The sequence below is a fragment of the Musca autumnalis genome, unplaced genomic scaffold (assembly GCF_047663935.1).
Source record: "Musca autumnalis isolate F117 unplaced genomic scaffold, ASM4766393v1 scaffold_5, whole genome shotgun sequence".
Lineage (NCBI taxonomy): Eukaryota > Metazoa > Arthropoda > Insecta > Diptera > Muscidae > Musca > Musca autumnalis.
This window is the reverse complement of record NW_027412088.1, coordinates 66,259,085-66,274,904: the sequence shown is the minus strand read 5'-3', so window position 1 is coordinate 66,274,904 and position 15,820 is coordinate 66,259,085.

The window sequence follows — 15,820 nt, the reverse complement described above, 5'->3', positions numbered from 1 at the left end:
AAAAACATAAATTTTAAAATTGCAGTTTACTTATTTAATGCTTTAATCCTATCCACAACGCTTTAGAATCTAAAAAAATGTGCAATTGTGAAATTTTCTTGGTCAAAAATGTTAACATTTCGAGTTGTTTACATTGAACAGTTGATTAAAAGTCAGCTGATCAGACTTGCAAATTTTTGCGGGACAAATTTTCCCAGCAAAAATTTGCAAGTTCTCAGTCACAAAACTCTCCAAAAATCTCCCCAAACTCGCTCTCTTTTGCTGGATAATTTTGTTATCGAACAGCATTCAGTAAAAATTTGTACGAATTTGTACAAATTATTGGGTTATCGTACACACCTATTTTGTGGTTGCTGGTCGGTTTGACAGTTATCGATAATTGCGAAATATCGACATTCAAAACTGACAATGTGTACTGCACTTAACAATACGAAAGAACGGCATTGGTGTACAGTACAAGTGCCGTTGGAGTACATATTTTTCTATGAATTCACTTATGAATTTTACAAGAGAGCGCACAGCTAGGATGCACTCCATTTTGCTTCCACGACACACAGCTAGGATGCACTCCATTTTCGATCCAAATCACAGCCTTTGAGGTAGTGTTTTGTATTGAATTTAAATGCGGTCTAAAGATGCTATAAAATGCAAGCCATTGCAAATATCCCAAAATAAATAAAACTCTCTCTGCTTTTTATGACACCGCAATTGATATTGCTTCATCATCCTCCTACTCCAGTTCAGATTTCCAAAAAGCTCCAACTCCACTTCAAACATAATTTGCGTCTCGTTAATTACAGCAATTTTCGTAACTTTAGTTTGCATTTCATTATTTCTTTAAACAAGTTCTTATAATTTTAGACACTCTTTCTTGTGTTCAGAAAAAAAGACTAGGGATCAAAAAATTGGCTTGCTTGGCTAGGGATCTTTAAGCGTGTGCTTCTAAAATGTGTCGAGCGGAGTGCATTTTTCATAACTCCGTGTGGACTACATCGAAAGATGTATTGAAATCATAACTCTGCATTGCACTACTTCCAAATTTTTTTGCTGGGATAAGATGTCAAAATTTGACATCAATTCAATGTAATTGACACATTAGCTTCGTTCCAGTACTTTTTTAATGACAAAAGTGTCAAAAGAGCAAACTGTCGAAAATGAGTTCCAAATACACTTTTTTTCTAAAATGTACGGGAACGGAAAAATGGCAGAAACGTCAAAAAAAAACTGGAACAAATGGCAAAGTCGGCGAATCAACCAATCAGAAGCCGGCAAACATGTTGCAAATTTTTGCTCGCCCAAATTTGTCGTGTAAAAAGTTTCTAAAGAGAAAGCTATTCAGCGCCATTTTTGTTCAAAGAGAAGTGAACATTTCGCAACTTTTTTGGTGTACGGGAACGCATGTTGGGGAAAAATGTGCAAAATGTGTAAAAACTTTTTAGTTCTGGAACGAAGCTATTATAGTACGTTTATATATAACCGGATTTAACAAACCCACTGGGTTTTAAATGTCAATTCCATTGCTTTTATTTCAAATAAATCCTCAAAAAGAAGGTTAACCCTGCAAAAGGCTATAATACATGGTACAAATACACAGGTAGCCGCATCGGCAATTGTTGGTAACATAAGTGGCCTGTTCCCGTACTTTATAAAGTGGTAAAAGTCGTAAAAGTTGTAAAAGTCGTAAACGATTTTCATATAAATTTTGTGTACGGGAACGCAAAATGTGTAAAAGTGGTAAAAATTGTAAAAACTTTTTAGTTCTGGAACAGATCTAAGGTGTCAAAATTTTACATCAATTCAATGCAGTTGACACTTTATGTTACCATCAGCTGGCATGATAATGCTACCTGTGTATTTGTACCATGTTGGCGAGTTATAATAGGGTTCTAATAGTCGAAAAATGAAAAAAAAATACCCAGCAAAAAGTTTAATCAGTATACACACATTTGCCGTTGCAGTACATCTCTTCCTATGAATTCACTTATGAATTTTACAAAAGAGCGCGTAGCTAGGATGCACTCCATTTTGCTTCCACAGCACACAACTAGAAAGCACTCCATTTTCGATCCAAATCACGGCATTTTATGTTGTGCTTTGGATGGAATTTATATGCATTCTTCGGATATTTTGTGGTTGCATGATGAATGACAAAAATGAACGGCCACACTAGCAAGCAACCACAAAGCTGTCATTCAAAACTGACAATGTGTACCCAGCTTAAAGCAGCGTGCACACGATCAGTTTTGACTGTCGATTTTTCGGAAATATCGATAAATGTCAAACCGTTCAGCAACCACAAAATATTCTGTGTGCAAGATATCCCAGAATAAATAAAATTCATTTTTTTATTTGTTTAACCCACTTAGCGCCGAGAATTTTTTTGCAAGAAAACCTAAAATTTTTTATGAAAATTATATTTTTGAGACCTTTTAAGCATTTTTTAATAATAACTTTTTCCTCTATAACGTATAGATTTCCTGCAATCGGGCCTCCTTCTAAAAGTGCCAAAAACTTTGGTGCATGGTTTAATTAGAAAGGTTAGCTAAAGCTATCTGTCAGTTTAATTTTTTTCTTTCGAATGTTCCTGAAACTTCAAAATTATATACACAATATGTGTGTTTGTGTGTGCTGTTTGAAAAATATGCCAAACGATTTTAAAAACCATCGAATTCAATGATTTTTGAAATTGTTTTTATAACATTTGTATGGAAGAAATTCTTCAGCTTTGCATTGAAACAATCATTTCACCACTTCCACAATTCGATTATGTGGAGAAACTTTGATAATTCATTAATTTTTCACGTTTTTTATAAAATTCTCACAAAATGTGTTGTAAACGAACCCACTTGTTGCTTTTGTGTTTAGTAATTTTGACGTTTTAGGAATTCAGAAAATCCAGGGTTCTATAGCGTGTTTTCATCTAGATCTACCTCTTTACATATACCATGCTTTGGTGAGTAATATAGGTATATCCTTATATGCCAATCCCTTGGGTTTTGATTGAGAGAATGCTCTTACTATAATTCTAACAAATCCCTGACTTTATATGATTCTAATATTCATGATTAAATTTTTATCGCATATTTAAATTTTTCATCAAAAGTCGAAAATTACAAAAAAATCGATTTTATGGAATAGTTTGGGTTTTAGGCCAATTGCGTGGAAACGCATAGATCAAATGAAGCTTTAGCTGCATGGTTTAATAAGAAAGGTTAGCCAAAGCTTTATGTCAATTTAAATCTGTTCATTCGAGTATGCCTAATGGCCCCGGCACATACGGTACGTTGTGCGTCGCGTCATGCGTTAAAAACAACAACCACATGAAAAAAGTGTGAGTGATGCCAAGTTTGTTCTTGAAGTTTTCATGTGGTTGTTGTAACGCAACGCTTAACGGAATGTATGTGCCGCGGCCTTAAAACTTCAAAACAATATAAACAAACTGTGTATGTGTGTGTGGTGTTTGAATAATATGCCAAACAATTTTTAAAACAATCGAATTCAATGATTTTTAAAATTGTTTTTAGACCATTTGTATGGAAGAAATTGGTGAGATTTGCATTGAAACAATCAGTTTATCATATTCACAACTCGATTATGTGGAGAAAACTTAACTCTTCATTAATTTTTCGCATTTTTTATAAAATGCTCAAAAATGGATTGTAAACAAACCCACTTGTTGCTTTTATTTTGAAGTTTTAGGAATTCAGGAAAAACAAGGGTTCTATAGATTTTTTTCATTTAAATCTACCTCTTTACTTATACCATGTTTAGCTGTGTTCCTTTACATACCTGAGGTTACCGTTTTGGTACATTGGTAAAACACATGACCACACAATATGGGCCGGAGACTTTTGAGTAACACAGCGATTTCCCAAGTGTCGACCACTCGAAATTAAAAAATCCAACAAAAACAAGTTGATGTGGGTAGGCAATAGCCATGTGAATTTCACCGGCCCAATTGGTGAAGACTGTAACCGAAGACTGCATCCAAAAATTGATAGAACTATTACATATTGTATAATTTTTTAAATGATTTTAGCAGATTTACTTACCAAGTGCGAATTGATAAGGATCAGACTGAACTACGTCCAACGACTAAGGAACCAAGCTTCTTTACATAGTAGTTTTTGGCTTTTTGAGTTTGTTCTTTTCTATTATATTTAGCTTTCTCTTCTTGGCCTTCTGTTGTCTTTTCCGCGCTTCTTCTACAGTTAGTTCATCAGACAACCATTTTGCATTTTTGAGAATTAAAAGCCGTACTAAATACTGAAGATGCTGCTTTCTATGTTCTTTGCAGTCACCGTTTGTTAAGAACCAAGGGAATTGTTTGTTCAGTTTTACTATTATGGCTTCAGATTTCATTGATTTGAGTAATGGAGAATGGGCAAAATGTTCAAATATATTTTTGTACCAATATATAACAAATTGGTAAACTATGAATACTTCATCTTCGGGGTTCGTTAGGTACAGGCTGCTATTGTTGCTATAATTTTTGGCTTTTATGAAAACCTCTGTGCTCTCGTCTTTGGTTGCTTTGGTCATGGCGTTGCGGCACTTTTGGCACCTTATTTTATTGATTATGGTCTTCAAGATTGTGTAGCCAACCACATAACGCTCAGCCTGCATTTCCACCCGATTAGTTTGCACAATGTCTAAGGAATCCAAAAATTTAAAAATTTTTGCGAGGTGTACCGGGTAGCTCTCTAACCGACGGATGCGAATTATTTCCTTGGGCTCTGAACCTAGAAAAGGTATTTTCTAGAGCATCCTGGCTTAATTTGCCCACAAGAATATAATCCACATCGTCGCAATCTTTTAACAGCTCCTCAGAAATTAGAATTATGCCTTTGATGGTTTGAACTAATCCCCTAACGCACTTCGCTTTGCTCATTACTTGTATCTTCGATACAAATTCGATTGCCGCTTTCAGAGATTCAATCTTCTTAGAACATCCTCTAAGAATTGGTTGTCCATGGGGATTGGTGGAGTATAGCTCTTTTACATTTCATTGGTCAAATATGTCATTAAGTTTTTGCAAGAATTCGCTAATGACCATTGCTTCAGGTGGGAGATGACCGGTTGCTACGAGCGTTTGAATAGCGGCTGACATTGTATGACTCATTATGTGCATTGCTCTGGCGACATTCATTTTGTCCCAATTGTTTAAATTTATGTGCCTTTCGGTCACCTTTGGACACAACTTGACATTAAAGTTTTTTGTGTCATGTTCCACAACTGCATCTATATATTGTTTTTGAATTGTTTTTCCATCCACGACGACACTGTTTGTAAAAATGTTATTCCTAATCGACTTGAATAAATGGGGGAAATCCCATAGGAATGCAATGGTTTTGTTATTGTAGATGAAGAAATGGGAATTTTCAACATCACATATAAGGTTTTGTAGTCGTTGGTTGGAACCACCCTGGTCGCACACAGTTGTCTTTACATCTAAGCTAATTTCTTCTAAAGAATCAATATTGTGGAACAGGATGCTCTTTAAAGTTTCTCCATGCACGGAACTGCTCAAGGCGTAAAAACTGGTTATGTATTTTCAATTGCTGCAAATGCCCTTGACTATAAATACAAGTGCTTTTGTAGCAATTTTTGATGACCGAATGTCACCTCCCAAATCTTCGAAGCTGTCTATTGAGTCATCTGCCTTGTTATATTCGAGTTCTTTCCGGATCTCAATTTCGTCGAAGGCGAGGACAACTTGACGATCCCTCTTGCCTAATGTTGCCACTATATTTTTAAGGTTGTTCATAATCGTGAGATCTATTCCAAGTTCCAATCGTTTTATTGTCCGCCACTGTAACAACGTGGATGGATATGGGAGGTGACAATTATAATAATTTCTTAGAAAGTTGTACGCCTTTCTTGATGTTAGATATAGGCTTTGAGCCATATTTTTTTGAACCTCATTATGGGGGTTATCATGATCGGCAATTCCCCGTGAATTTTTTCACTTTCACCCTTAAAGGCGGAAAGTCAAAGCTCACGTGGAAATGTCATTCATGATAACCCCCTATATGTGTTAGAGTTTTCACAAATCATTTTTGATAAATTAATCAACTTTTTATCGGTTTATCCTTCAGGTATATAGAATTGTCATGTATTCTCTTCAAGTCTAATGCCATATCGTCCAACTTTTGCCTCAAGCGATTCTCCTCGTTTTTCCGCTGTTTCACAATAGATTCGTGTTGTGTTTGTTGAATTTCCAACTGATTCTTCAGTCTCTCAATCTCTATTTTTAATTTGCGGTTTTCGTTAGGTCTGTACGATAACTTCGCAAGTGAAAAGTATTTTCAAGTACTCAGCAAGTTCTCAGTAACGTCTCTCCACCAATCTTACTCCCTCGAAGCTAAAAATTTGCAGATTGTTATCGAACAGCAATTTGTAAAAACTTGCAAGAAGTCAGGTGATTTGAAGAAGAAGAAGATGTTGGCGGAAAAGATTAAATAAATAAATAATAAAATAAAAAAGTACTCACCACAAACTACAAAATAAGTTATTTTATTTACATTATCGTTTTCCATAATTTATTTAATAATTTTTCCCTTTTTATACCCTCCACCATAGGATGGGGGTATATTAAGTTTGTCACTACGTTTGTAACTACTCGAAATAATAATTGTAGACCCCACAAACTATATATATTCTTGATCAGCGTGCAATTCTACATCGATATGGCCATGTCCGTCCGTCTGTCTGTCTGTCCGTCTGTGGAAATCACTCTAACGTCGGAACGGATTGACGTAGGTGGATGAAATTTTGGGAAAATCTATTATTTGTACGTAGGACTTTTGGTATTGAAAGTGGGCTATGTAGGTCCACGCTTTCGTATAGCCCCCATACAAAATGACGCGTGACGCGTCGTCGTTTTAAGGAATTTTTAAGATATTTGTCCCATTTTACCACCGAATTGGTTGTTATTTGGTATTTTGTGTCTCCAGAGGCCAAAAAACATTCCTACCAAAGTTGGTTTATATAGGTCCACGTTTTGGTATAGCCCCCATATAACGCCCCATATAAAGTACGCGTCATTTTAATATATTTTGAATGTATTAGTCCCATTTGACAACAGAATCGGTTGCAACTTTGTATTTTGTGTTTCCAGAGGCTAAGAAACATTTCTACCATAAAATGTTTATATAGGTCCACGTTTTGATATAGCCCCCATAGGACGATATCTCCCGATTTTCGGTATTTTGAAGGTTTTGGCCTCATTATCACACCGAGATGGCTGAAATTTGGTATTTAGTCTTCGTTGGGGATATAAAACTTCCCCCCAGAAATTTGTAGGTATAGGTCGCCGCCATCATATAGCCCCCATAGAACGGTAACTTCCGATTTTCGGTATTTTGAAGGTTGTGGCCACATTAATCCACCGAAATGGCTGAAATTTGTGGTGGAGGGTATAAAAAGTTCGGCCCAACCGAACTTAACGCTTTTCCCACTTGTTTATTTCTATTTATTTCAATCACCAAACGTTTGTTTATGTTTTTGCCAAGAAGTCCGCCACAAAACAATCGAATTTAAATCAGCTGATCAAACTTACAAGTTCTTACAAGAAAAATTTTCCTTGCAAAAACTTGTAAACAAAACTCTCCAAAGCTCTCCAAAATTCTCTCACCATTGTCTCCAAATTCGCTCTCTTTTACTTTACAAGTTTGTTATCGAACAGCATTTTGTAAAAGTTTTTACAAATTTGTACAAACTTTTGGGTTATCGTACAGACCCATTATTAGCATGTTCCAACTTTTTGTTGACATCGCTATTTTGGTGGTAGTTACATGTGCATGGTGATGGAGATGGTTCCTGGTTGTTATTTTTAAAAATGGCTTATACTCTACATAGAATTTTCGTCTTTGGTAGCATCTTAGAAGAGGAAGTTTACTGGGAGAGAAATTGTTATGTTCAATATCGGGTAGAGAGATTTGCGGCTCAGGGGTTTCAATTGTGGGGAGACATTGTAATATTTCTCGAGTTCTCAAGCCAAATTTTGGTCCTTGGTAGCATCTTAGAAGAGGAGGTTTACTAGGAGTGGAATTGTTGTTATGTTCAATATCGGGTGGAGAGATTTGCGGTTCAGGTGTTTCAATTGTGGGGAGACATTGTAATATTTCTGGAGTTCTCAAGCCAACATTTGGTCCTTGGTAGCTTCTTAGAAGAGGAGGTTTACTAGGAGTGGAATTGTTGTTATGTTCAATATCGGGTAGAGAGATTTGCGGTTCAGGGGTTTCAATTGTGGGGAGACATTGTAATATTTCTGGAGTTCTCAAGCCAAATTTTTGTCCTTGGTAGCATTTTAGAAGAGGAGGTTTACTAGGAGTTGAATTGTTGTTATGTTCAATATCGGGTAGAGAGATTTGCGGTTCAGGGGTTTCAATTGTGGGGAGACATTGTAATATTTCTGGAGCTCTCAAGTCTTGGGGGAGACGTTGTAGTAACTCTGGAGATGGGGGTTCTATAAAGATCAATATGAAACCATTGTGTAAATTTAAGGATACGAAGCTACTGTGTTGGCAGTCACTCCACTCGGAGACTTTGAGGTCCATTTTGATCATCTTGAGTATTTGAGAGTAATGGTAGTTGTAGAGTAATGGTAGTGTAGAGATGAGGAGTGTAGTGTATGTTGGTGGTGTGATGGGGATGGTTCGTTTATCCCGCTGTGTAGGAAGGAAAGAGATAAGCATATTAGATATTTTTGTCAAGCTCTGTTAAGTTTTTAATAATAATTTTATGTATAGCTACGGCACCCAACCGCACATTTCGACACAGCTGTACAATTGCTTTGTTAACCCATGCCCATTGCTGGGTATGGGAAATATTTAAAGTAATGTGATCACTAGGGTTTTGGGTAGTTTCAGGTTTCGACCTCAGACAGCCTCAACAAAGACTAAGAATATATACCTAAAGAATTTTTTATATTCTACCGGCCTTTACACATGCCAATGACTTGAAGCTCCTTTGGGTATATGTATTATATTTTTTTTAATTGGCACTTGCGTGTGTGGCAGTGGATTTGAAAGTTGGTTGCAAGTCAATATGTTTGAGTGTATTAAAATTTTTACGAACTGTCAATTTCATGTGAAAACGGGGTTACATAGCTTACATTTAGTACCATCTGCATTTATCCCAGAGACAAATTTTCAGTAAGTTCCGTCATTATGTCACCTTTCAAGATATGATTTTCGAAGTTCATAAAATACGAATTTCTTAACAATTATATCAATATTGAAGTCAAATCTGTCTCCACCGAACGATTTCTTCAATCATTCAAAAAATATAAAAAAAATTAAAATGCTTGTTATTTGCGAATCAGTGAATATCAAATAAATAGATTCTTCAGGAACCGCGGATGTGCCTCCACATTCTATGTGTGTTCCCGTACCTTTTTAATGGTAAAAGTTGTAAAAGATCGAACTGAGAAAAATGAGGTACTCCTACAACTTTATTCAGAAACTACTGGAACGGAAAAATGAAAAAAACTTCAAAAAACTGGAACAAATGTAGAATTCGGCCTACCAGCCAATTAGAAGAAAGCCTTTAAAGAGAGCGTCATTCAGCGCCATTTTCGTTTAAAGAGTAGTGAACATTTAACAACTTTTCTGTGTACGGGAACGGGTTGTCAGGTAAAATGTGTAAAAGTGGTAAAAATTGTAATAACTTTTTAGTTCTTGAACAAAGCTTCTATTTTAGGTAAAAGGCCCATATTACTCGCGAATCTCTGTAATTTATGACAAGCTTTTTAGCAAATTCACACGCATTAGATCCTTCGCGTAAAAACTAAATTCTCGCGGGATTCAAAGAAAATTTAACTTGTAAATTTTACTCGCAAAAATAGGTTTTTTAAGAAAATTCCCGCATCAAACTTTGCCTTTAGACTCCAATTACTAGGATGCTGCATACGTGTGCTCCGCATGAGATATACATTAAACGACGTAAAATCACGAGTTCTATAATCCTGTTATGAGTTTTGAATATTACCTAGTTGCGCGTTTGGGTTATTTAAAAAATTCTAAAAACCCCGAAATGTCAGAGTCAATTTTATATGGATGCAGTGGATATATCGAAAAATCATACACTAGTATCATGTTGCCCATGCAGTATTGGGTCTGTTCGATAACCCAGAAGTTTGTACAAACTTTTATAAAATGTTGTTCGATAACAAACTTGTAAAGTAATAGAGAGCGAATTTAGAGAGAATCGTGAGAGAATTTTGAAAAGTTTTGGAGACTTTTGTTACTGATAATTTACAAGTTTTTGCAAGCAAAAGTGTCAATTCTTCGCCCAAATAGATACGTGAGCAAAGAAACACTTTGATCGAGAATTTCTTTGGCACTAGCTAAATTCGAGCAACTTCACTTGCAAACAAAACCAAATATTTCCCACTGCTATGCGTTCGTCGACGAAAAAACACATAACTAATTTGTTGATGCCTGGTCTCACAATTAGGAGGGTTGGCGTTTTTTTTTCATCCCAAATAAAAAACGCCAACCCTCCTAATTGTGAGCCCGGGCACAGTCGAAATGTTGTTTATAGATGTTGTATGCAATACCAAAAAATTAGTTATGTGTTTTTTCGTCGACAATCGACGAACGCATAGCAGTGGGAAAGATTTGGTTTTGTTTGCAAGTGAAGTTGCTCGAGTTTAGGTAGCGCCAAAGAAATTCTCGAGCAGAGTGTTTCTTTGCTCACTATCTATTTAAGCGAGCAATAGACACTTGGGTATAAAAAGTTTCTTCTTGAAAAACAAGAAACTAGGGAACTGATGAAGATCTGTGGCGAGATCTGAAACTATAGTCTTCCCTGCCTTACCCCTTGGTAAACATCGCCAATTTTTTCCCACTAATAAATTAAAGTTGTTTTAATAAAATATTAAAACAACGACTAAGGGATTAAGCCTTACTATTTTGAAAAATAAACATTAGGTTATTAAAATAACTACAAGATAAAAAGGGAAGAAATAACTAAATAAATTAAGGAAAACGAGATGGTAAGTACAATAACTTATTTTGTAGTTTGTGAAGACTATTTTTTTATTTTAAAGGTATCAAATCCCAGCAAAAGCGGTGCATCCGTGGAGAAGGAGGAACACTATGTAGACCTCCCTGGAGATCACACTAGATATATTTTGCTAATATTAATTTTATTTTCAGTGGAAAATCAAATAAATGTCGTTAACAACCTTCAATTGTTAAATTAAATCTTTTCCCCCAAACTTCTTCTTTGTCAAATCAGCTGACTTATCGAACAGACCTATTCTTTGAGTCTTTCTTTGGGGATTGCTCTATAAGTCGACAGAAATCGGAAGGGAGCATAAAAAACTTGTTGGCTTCAACCCATTTTTACCCATTTTTCTACATTGATGCCAATACAGCTTCCACATAAATCAATTTTAATGGTCGACATAATGGGATCCCTCCAAAAACACGTGATTTTATGGAATTTCAGTCATATTATGTACAATATGTCAACAGTTCGCGAATTCTGAAAAAGTGAAACTCGGATTCATTGTTTTTAATTCAAATACATGCGTTGTTGTTTGTTTGCCGACGGAGAAAATAAAATGGAAGAGAATGCAAAAAATCTGCAAAGAATAAAGAAACCAAACAGAATTTGCGAGTACAGGCATGTGTGTACCCCCTTTTATTCCCTCTACTCCCTCGTCCATATTCTCAATTTTCTTTCCAATTTACTTTGAACGTGTGAATTCGGACTAACGTGTGATATTACGTATACGCAGTTTGTTCATACAAACGACCCGTGTCCATTGAACTAGGTCGTTCAATATAGTTCAATTGCCATAACTCTGGTGTATTGGATGCAAAATGGCATCTTGCTAGCCGCGTTGTCTTTTGTAAACGCGGAAGGACTAATTAGTTCCGTCGCGTAAAAAAAATAATTTATGCGGGATTGAAAGAAAATTGAAATTGTAAATTTCATAGAAAAAATGCAGTGCACATGTACAAGCGATTAAACAGCATTTATAAATGCAAACATTTTGCTGGAAATAAATATGATTGATAGATTGGAGAAAACGACAAGAGCTTGAATGCGTTGTCTATTCAGTATTTTGAGGAAAATGTGTCTTTTGTAAACCCTATGTTAAATCTGTGTTTTCATAGAACGGAAATTGAGCCCCTAGTGAGAATAATTTGAACTATTAACATTTTCACTTTTTAATGTTTTCTTGTAGCGAAGACAAACATCATATAATCATACCAACAGATGTCACTAACAGTTTGTGGCAAATTTTTCAGTATGTCGATAAAAGTGTGTTAAACTCACTTACCCTTTGAAGTCGTAAGTAATACTACATTCACATTGTTCTGGATTTAGTAGATAAAGTGGATTTAGCCAATTAGTGAAATAAATCCTCATAAAGGAGATTAATATGCTTTTTGCATTACCACAAAAATGAGGTTTTAGAGCTGCTGCGTCATTTATTTGCTAATGCTTGGTTTACATTCGGCGTCGTTTCGTGATTTCGAATGCGTTTCGTGATTTCGCGCGGAATCAAGCAAAATTTATCATGATTTCGCATACAAAAATGAAATCATATCATTTCGTGATTTCAGCGAAATCAACATCCAAATCACAGTACACATGATATACAACCCTGATTTTGCCTAAAAAAGTACCAAAAGTTGCAACACTTTTCATATATCACAATAAACAAGGTAGATGGTCAATTGCTACAATAAAAATTTTTAGTATCAAAATTTGTAAACAATGTGAAAAAATATTAAATTACTTTGTTACAATGCTATTTTTCATTGTGTTCCCGTACTTTTTTAATGGTAATGTTAGAAAAAAGAGCGAATTGTCAAAAATTGATTCCCATACAAATTTCTTAAAAAATACGGGAACGGAAAAATGACGGAAATTGTAAAAACTCCAGCAGAAATGTCAAAATCAACGTATCAGCTATCGTATTTAGATGCCAAAGAACATGCTGCTAGTTTCTACTAGGCCAAAATTGTATTGCAGAAAACAAGAGAAGAGGGTGTTTTTTAAAGCTATTTTTGTTTAAAGAGAGGTACAAGTCTTGCTAGATTTCGGAGTACGGAAACGTATTTTTAGCACTAAACGGGAAAACTACTGCAATTAATAATATTTTGCAGGTTCCGAACACCGCTTTTATCTATCAAAATTTATTATGATGTCTTAACGATAAAATCATTTTTTATTTTTTTCATTTGTTAGTACTATACACAATTAATACGTTATATAGATAATTTTATGATTATTTTCGAAATAAAGTTGTTAAGTTCTATATTGTCGTATATTTTTGATGACTAATTCAATTTACAACAACTTGTTTTGAGAATTCATGTTCGATCAGCTGTGCATATGCATCTACCTTGATTATTGTGATATGTTTGAAATCAACAAAAAAATAAGTGTAAACACTGGGGGGTATTTCAGGATTTCGTGAAATCCAGTGGATTTTGGAGCGCAAGTATAAACTTGGCATAAAACAGGCAACATTTTTCGTAATTTACCATACAAAAATAAATGGGATAGCTACGTCATTTATGCAACTGTTTTATGTTGTTGTTGTATGATGGAGAAAAACAAAAATACTCAAACAATAAAAAAGTGAAAATAAATGGTTAAAAAAACTTGCAAAAATTATGTTTTTTGTTTTTGAATTAAGTCATAGCTTTGTCCCTTTACTTTTTTAATGGTAAGGGTGGTAAAAGAGAAAAGTGTCAAAATTGCTCTCTCATGAACATTTTTACCAGAAAAGTAAAGAAACGAAAAAATGGTAGATATGGCAGCATTTTCAAAAAGAAACATAAAAAAATCAATTTTCGTCTTTTATTTCACAGTTTTTAATTTAGTTTTGTCAGCGTTCGACTTTTTCTTCTGTTTTTCGTCAATTTTCTTTTTCATTGCGAAATAATCGTCAAACAAAAGTCGAAAAATCAGTTCTGCCATTTTTAATCTGCAGAAATTTTGCTGGTAGCTTGCGGTAGAAGAGAAAGCCATTTTCGCACTCTCTCCACTCTCACTCTCTTAAAACTTGCTTCCAGTTTTGCCACTTTTCGGGGTTAAGGAACGCTTTGCAGGTTAAAAATGGTAAAAATGGTAACCTCAGGTAAGTAAAGGAACACAGCTCATATTAGTTGATAAACATTTGTGTTGTGAAATTCCTATTTTTTCCGAATAAAAATTATTGTGTATGTATGATTGTGTGCGTGTGTGTGTATGTGTGAACAAATGACACAAAAATCAAATGTAAATACACTTCATTTATTTCTAGGATTTCGTAAAACGAAATCATATTAGGTGCTGATCTAAAACACAATGGATTTTTCTTGCCTGCGTGGCATAATTTCTGGTAGAAGAATGAAGAACGGCTGAGACGAAATCGAAATAGGTTGCTTTTTTCATATATTCTTTTACTAGAGCAAAGCCATGATACAATGATACAAGGTAGTCTTACGCTCACAGCTCACAGGGTTGTATTAGCTTTGACGTCCCTTCATAGTCAAAACGATTTTGACAAACTTTGTATATGTATTTTGTAAACAAACATACAAATGTCAGTTAAATTTTTATTTTAAAACTGAAACGAGAATTTCAAATAAATTTTTAATAAAAACAAGTAAAAAAGTATCAGTCGGCTTTGCCGACAGAGATATACCCTCAGCCTGTGTATATTGAAACAATTTTTTTTCCAAAAAACGCATGTATTTAGGGAGTTTTAAGAATTTTGGGCGTTTGAACTGACAAAAATGTTGATTAGGATTTAATATCAAAAGTTTTGCGGAGGAGATACTAAAAAGAATGGATCTCCAGCCACTACATATGGTACCATAGGGGTTTTTTAGAACTTCAGGGATGTTTGCTCAAGAAGTATGAACTTGCCCCTGAAACAACTTTTACCATCGCAATTGATGTAGCAATGCAAGTTGCTTCAACAAAAATCAAAGCAGGTCTTAAAGTGAACATGTATCCAAAATTTTGAGTGGGAGGTACCGGATGGAGTGGACAAATATAGTCCATATTTGAACCTGATCTATATCTGGTAGATATATTAGGATGTGTAAAGTATGGACCAATTCGGCCACTCTCTTCAAGAGTTATCGTACGCACAATTTTTCCGAACATTTTTGAACTTTTGTGAGGGAGGTACCTGAAGGAGTGGACCGATATGGCTTATCATCGAACTTAAACTATGTTTGGACAAAATATTACAAAGGCCAAACTTTGGACCGAATCGGCAGACCTGTTCGAGAGTTTTTTTGCCCTCCAACCTCCTCACACGGTGTCATAGGGGTTTTTTGCAACTTTCAGGCTATTTTCTCAGGAAGTATGGACTTGCCCCTGATGAAACTTATACCGTCGTATGGAGGGCAGTGAATAAAAGTTGCTAAAGCAAAAATCAAAGCGATTCGAGAGATGTTCCTAAACTGAACTTTTCCAAAATTTTGTGTGGGAGGTACCCGACGGAGTGGACCGATTGAGTCCATATTAAAACCTGATCTAAGTCTGGTACACGCTCCACGATGGGCAAAGTATGGACCAAATCGGTTACACCCTTCAAGAGTTATCGTGCGTACAAATTTTCCGAACATTTTCGAACTTTTGTGGAGGAGGTACCGGAAGGAGTGGACCGATATAGCTCATCTTCGAACTTAAACTAAGTTTGGACAAAATTTTACGAAAGCCAAAATTTGAACCGAATCGGTTCATCCCTTCGAGAGTTATCGTGCGCTCCAGCCAGACAGACAGACAGACGGACGGACATTGCTCAATCGACTCCAAATTGTCTGAAACACATTTCGTCCAAACATACTTG